Source organism: Eufriesea mexicana, unplaced genomic scaffold, assembly GCF_001483705.2.
Source record: "Eufriesea mexicana isolate 0111107269 unplaced genomic scaffold, ASM148370v2 scaffold2359, whole genome shotgun sequence".
Taxonomy (NCBI): domain Eukaryota; kingdom Metazoa; phylum Arthropoda; class Insecta; order Hymenoptera; family Apidae; genus Eufriesea; species Eufriesea mexicana.
Window position 1 is genome coordinate 295,660 of NW_016910424.1, and position 6,441 is coordinate 302,100.

Sequence of the window (6,441 nt, forward strand, 5' to 3'; positions counted from 1 at the left end):
ACGCGCAGCGTTAAATGTTTATATCATCGGCGGTTTTTGTGGTCATTACCACACTTATTTTCTAGAACTTATTTTGAACGTCGTTTTAGAAATAAATTTTCCATTAAGAAATAAACTTATTTCCGCGAATAATCGATTCTTCGATGTGTTACTTAATCGATCAAATAAAAGACACGACGTCAATCGAAATACATGCTCGTCGAATAATAATTAAGGTTATTTGAAATAAATTTCGCCTAGATGTGCTACAAATGGTTTTTAGTAATAAAAACTGAATGCATATATATTTTATAACAAATTTAATGGTCTACGAAGATGATGTAAATTCCATACTCGGTTATTTACAATTTTTCCATTATTATCGAAATTGAAACATTAAACGATATTTGTACGATTTGAACGATTTCAATGATTTGCTATGATAACGTTGTATGCATTAAGTATGACGCTATGTAACGTCCATTTGCTATTTATAAATAATGTTATCAAAAAATAATAAAAATCGAAATAAATAATTTTATTGTATTGTAAGAAAATAAAATTTTCAAAATACAATAAAATTAATTATTTATTTCGATTTTTATTCACAATTTTTATATCTAAAACGAATAAAAATAATAACAGCACGCGATATCATAACGATATTTTTTATAGTACGAAAACACCGCAAGAAAACGCTATACTTTTTAATAATCTTAACAATTTCACCGAATAACTTAAAACAAATACACATCTCTATAAATTATTAACGTAGAAATATGTACAAAAATGATTTATCGTACGTCGAGTTATCAAACTTTCTAGTAAATTTCACGCTGTAATTTATATGAAACGAAATAGTAATACGATTATGATCATAAAGTAGACACGATTGTGTTGCGGTAATATTTTCTAATGCACACGCGCATAGGTAAACTTGATTCGTGTGGTGGAAATAATATTATTGAATTTGAAATTTGTTCAGGTTTATCGACTACGAACGTGTATGCTGATACGTTCTTTCGAAACTTTAATTACAACTACTTATCGTGCATTGGATTTATAAGTATGGCTGGAAAACACGTAATACGATATGAGGTTGTCAAATGGGCAATAACTATATTAAGCAAGTAGTACATTTACATTAGCAAATTTACGCAAACTTTTAGCGGGAAATGTTACTAGTTATAAATGACCTAGTGCCTTTTTTCACCTCCCTATTAGCAGCTGTCACGCAGGCGCAGACGCAGGCGCAGACAATGCGAATGGTGCGGAATAAGGAATTATCCTGCTTAAGCAGTTCAGTCATGATTTCCAACTGATTTTCATTATCCTTGGTGTTAATTCTTTAACAGGAACCGGGATAATGTCGGCTATCTTATTGCACGTAAATGTTCCTTAAGTAGGTATTTGCTGTGAACGAGAATACAAAGTACCTCATTCTTGCTAATCCGGATTGTTCTTGGTAAAAATGTTCCGGGAAATATCATAATGCGACGAAAAAGTTTAGGAAACGAATAATATATATTTTCGACAAGAAATTGAATTTTGTTTTTGCTAGGAATATTTGATCACGCGTCCAAATTAGTGTTCCCATAGGGGTCAAGTTATTATAATTTACTATTACAATTATTATTATAATAACTATGAAAAATTTATTTTTTCGATTTTTGATGAAATGAAAATTTTTATATGTTAATTTTATACATAGAGATTTGAATATTATTCGCTTTCTCGAGAGATAATTTTTAATTAAATTATTTAATAAATAAACCTAAAATTAAATTTCTACTTATTCTTACTATTATAATTATTATTATAATAACTATGAAAAATTTATTTTTTAGAAATCTATAATGTTTCCCGAATAAAATTTTTCTGTTAAGAAAATTTCCCTTCGTTTCTTAAGAAATTTTGCATAATAAATATTTCCTTACTTTTGAGAAACAAGAAAACGATGAAAAATATTCAGGGAAAAATGTTTAAACATAGAACATACTATTTATGCGTGTACCAGTATAACATGTATCGCTATAGCTAGGTATTAAATATTTTCACATAATTATTAATAATTTAATAATAAAAAATTTCGTTTCGATGTTAACTCAATTCTAAAAAAAACATAAAAATAATCAGAATAATTTAAATATCCATATTAACGAAATAAAACAAAATATTTATATATAAAGATAATACTTCATATATATAATTACCGATTTATAAAACTGATATATTCCAAATTTCAACAATTTTTAATTAGCGATATTTTAATAAAATTTGCAACTTTCGAGATCTGTACTGAAAAGGAAGGGAATGGAGGAAAGGCGCGTGGAAAATGTAAAATAGAATAAAATATTTATATACAAAGATAATACTTCATATATATAATTACCGATTTATAAAACTGATATATTCCAAATTTCAACAATTTTTAATTAGCGATGTTTTAATAAAATTTGCAACTTTCGAGATATGTACTGAAAAGGAAGGGAATGGAGGAAAGGCGCGTGGAAAATGTAAAATAGAATAAAATATTTATATACAAAGATAATACTTCATATATATAATTACCGATTTATAAAACTGATATATTCCAAATTTCAACAATTTTTAATTAGCGATGTTTTAATAAAATTTGCAACTTTCGAGATATGTACTGAAAAGGAAGGAAATGGAGGAAAGGCGCGTGGAAAATGTAAAAGTTGATCCACGTTAAATGTATGGTCACTGGACTGAAAAGATTTGTCTTTTATCAAGTTGAAATCGAGGTTTCTCGGATTTGTAACCAACTGTTAACTGAACCGTTTATCTGACGCTAACACGTGACACGATCGCATTGTACGTTTCGGGTGAATGGGGGTTTTACTGGAATCCGGACTTATTTACGAACCATTGTAACGTTACAGAACGTGACTTCACTTCCGCTGGAACAGACCTGCGTGAAATTCATGTTACCAGAACGCATTATGGTAATCGACTGCTTTTTGTTAGAACGAATAGGATTCCAATGCTCAACCAATGTATTGCTTCACTTTGATTGTCCTCTGGATTTTCCAAACGGTTAGTGGCTACTATTTACCGGTTTACCTGAAAAAGTCAACAATGTTTTCCGCGTTGTTCAACCGAAAGATTTATATTCTCGAAATTCCTATTTCAATCTGTGCACAAGTCTTTCCTTAATTTATCATTCGCAGCACGCTATGCTGATTTGATAATAAAAGCAAATCGGTTGATCATCGAATTTAGAAAAATATTTGTTTTATCGATAAATTTTGCAGTAATAAAATTCTAATAAAATAATAATACGTTAAATAATAAATAATAGCTTATAAAATCATGCAATTTACTTTGATTATTTTTGCGAAATAAGAGGTACTTTGCTGAAATGAAAAACCTTAGGATAAATTTAAATTGTGTTAAAGAAAATTTGTATTTGAAAAATGTGCTATAAATATTGTTGTATAAAATATTAGATATTTAAGAAATTAATTTTCTGTTATTTGTTAATTTGAAAATATCAAGATCAAATAATATTTCTTTTGTGTAAAATGAAGCACTTAAAGTTTTAGGTATGCAGTTGGTACTCAGTGCTATTTAATATATGAAAATAAGGAAGATTGTATAATCAAAAATAAGTAAAATATAGAAACATTGCTTTCAAGCTTTCGAAGTTTTATTTTTTCGATTTTAAAGAAAATTTCCTCATTTTATGATTGATTTTATCGAGTTTGTATTTGTGAACTTTGACAGACTTAAAAAAATAATAGGTTTTTGTACATTAAAAATGTTTTTCTTGTTATAAATATTATTAAAAATGTTCAAAACAACAATAATTATAATTAATTACAAAAATATTACAAATCTAAAAAAATTTAATGTAAAAAACATTTTTAAATACTAAACTATTCTCTTCAAGTAGAACTGTTTTGTTATTATCAGATTTTTTGACGATTCTTTTATGACATATTCTTCTTCATATATAATTTTATTTTGCAATTAAATATCTTATTCAATGATTTATGAGAGATATATCTTGTATCAAATTTTTCTGTATCATCTTGCAAGTTTTTCATGTACATGTTATAAACATCATTAGTTAATATCAGAATGACTAAATCAGTGAAAATAGTTTTAGATATTTTAGAACGTACAGATATTTTTGGCAAAATTAACGGTGACTTTTATTCACGTAAAAACGTAAGTATATACAGTATTTATTTATGTATTTTCATCAGACGATCTTAATTATTGTTATCTAGAAACTATGACATTTTTCAAGTTCGAAAAAAAGTTTCGAGAATTCGAAACCTTATATTTTTCTCGTAATTTTTGGAGGTTAGGTAAAAAATGTAAAAGATGTAAAATCGAGAAACGAAGAAAATTATCTTATCAATTGATCGTCATCAATGTTTACAGTTAATTATCGAACTTTTATTTATAATACCAATTATAAAGAATCAGACAAAATTCGGATATTCGATGTTTTTATGTGTTGTTATGTTTTTGTGTATATTTTGTTCATCTAGGATCAACAATTTTATGCAAAAATTTTATCGAAATTTCAAATCTCGAGATAAAACATTCTACTTTCAGGACAGGTTTCGAATTCGAGTTTAAAAAATTTCCAAATTAGCTTTCAGTTTTAATAACAATTTAAAGCAGAATACATCAAAATATCAGTGATAAATGTACCTAATAATGTAATTAAAAATTATTCAATAAAGTACAATAATCTTAGGATTTAAAGATCCCAGCCAATGAAAAATTTTAAAAGTTCTTTTTCAACTCTTGTAATAATGATTTGAAAATTTCCATTGTCAGTAAAATACTAACAATAAATAACAATATAAATATAAAAATATAAATAATAATAAATATACTTATTAAAATATTGTATTAATCGAATTAAAATTTGTTTCACAAATTTTACAAATTATTTTACAAATTTTACAAAATATAAAGAATTTAAAAGTTATTCTCCAACTGCAATGAACTCGGGTCAGAAAATATTAACGAACGCATAATGGAAATAAATCGGTTAAACTCGAATTGGAGGAATTTAAAATTCGTATCGCTGAAAAATCAATTTGCAACCCCGACACATAGACACGCGTTACAAATATATTATCCTGGTAGTAAAAAATATTCCTTTCAACTTGCCATAGGGTTTGGATAAATAAAGATTTACTATCCCAATTCAGCAGGCACACCGCTTCACCAGCATTTCCATTCGATACGTTAAACTGGTTTCCACAATACGAGTAACTAACGGTTTCGTCGAAGAATTTAATACAAGTTCGAACAACTTTATAATTGGGAGGCTAATGCGTACGCTACAATACACAATAACGCTATACTTGTTGCGCAGGTTCGTGAGAATTGGAACCCGTTTGGTTCGAGCGGAAGATCGAAGAAGTCCTCGTGCATTAACATTCTACGGTGTGTCTTTGAACTATTAAGAGGAGCCAAAAACCAGTCCCAGCTCCCTGATGCATTATTCCGTTAAGTGGTTGTCACAAATTCGACCTTAATTGTAGGAATGACAAATGGCACGCCTGTGTTCAGCGTGTTTTGTGTCTTCTCGGACGTCAGCGACATTACAAAGCGTTCCACGACGTTGCCAACGGACGTTCCATATTTGAGGACTAGGAAAGAGACTTAATTAAGGGGGACGCCGGTGTCAACGGTGCATGCCTTCGATTTTTAAACGTGTCCATTAGCCCTGCCCCGTGTCGCTCGTTCATCTTTACGCTCTTCTGTTACGGAAACCCTCTCAATTACGTTTCAACCTGATCCATATGACCGATAGAAATATCTATTTCTATCGTATTTCACGTAATTTCCGCTCCTGTCGCGCCGCCATTTTATCCGTTCTTCTCGCGTAATTGATTACGCGTTACGTAATATTACACGGTGCGTAATGCACAGCTACCTCGGTTAGCAGATTTCTGAATATTTGCTTTTAAAACAGTCCCTCGAATTAGTTTGAAGGTGATCGGAAATTGTGATCGATGGGATAGGAAAGTTAGGTTAATTTAAATGGACGAGCGAGAAAGTAAAAGTCACATAAAATGCAGAAATAATATTAGATTATTCGAATTTTTTCAGGTATCGTAGTTAGATTTACAGCGAATATGTGTTAGTTTAAGAAGCGACAAAAATGAATTGTGGAATTCTGTTTCAACCTAACCTAACTTAATAATGACACGTGTGATATATATATCGATACAATACGTGTTCAAGTATGTCAACTTTATTTACTTAGTGGACAAAGTACAGAATATTTTTATAGTTCCTAATACTCTTTGGTATATACAGAGTGCCTCAAAGAAATGTATACACACTTTGCGTGATTATAAAAATAGTTTTTATTTTTTTCTTACCTTTATTGTTATTACGTTTATGCGAAAGACTTATTTTATTATTACGTTTTCTAAAGTCTAGTCTAAAATCAGCCATTAT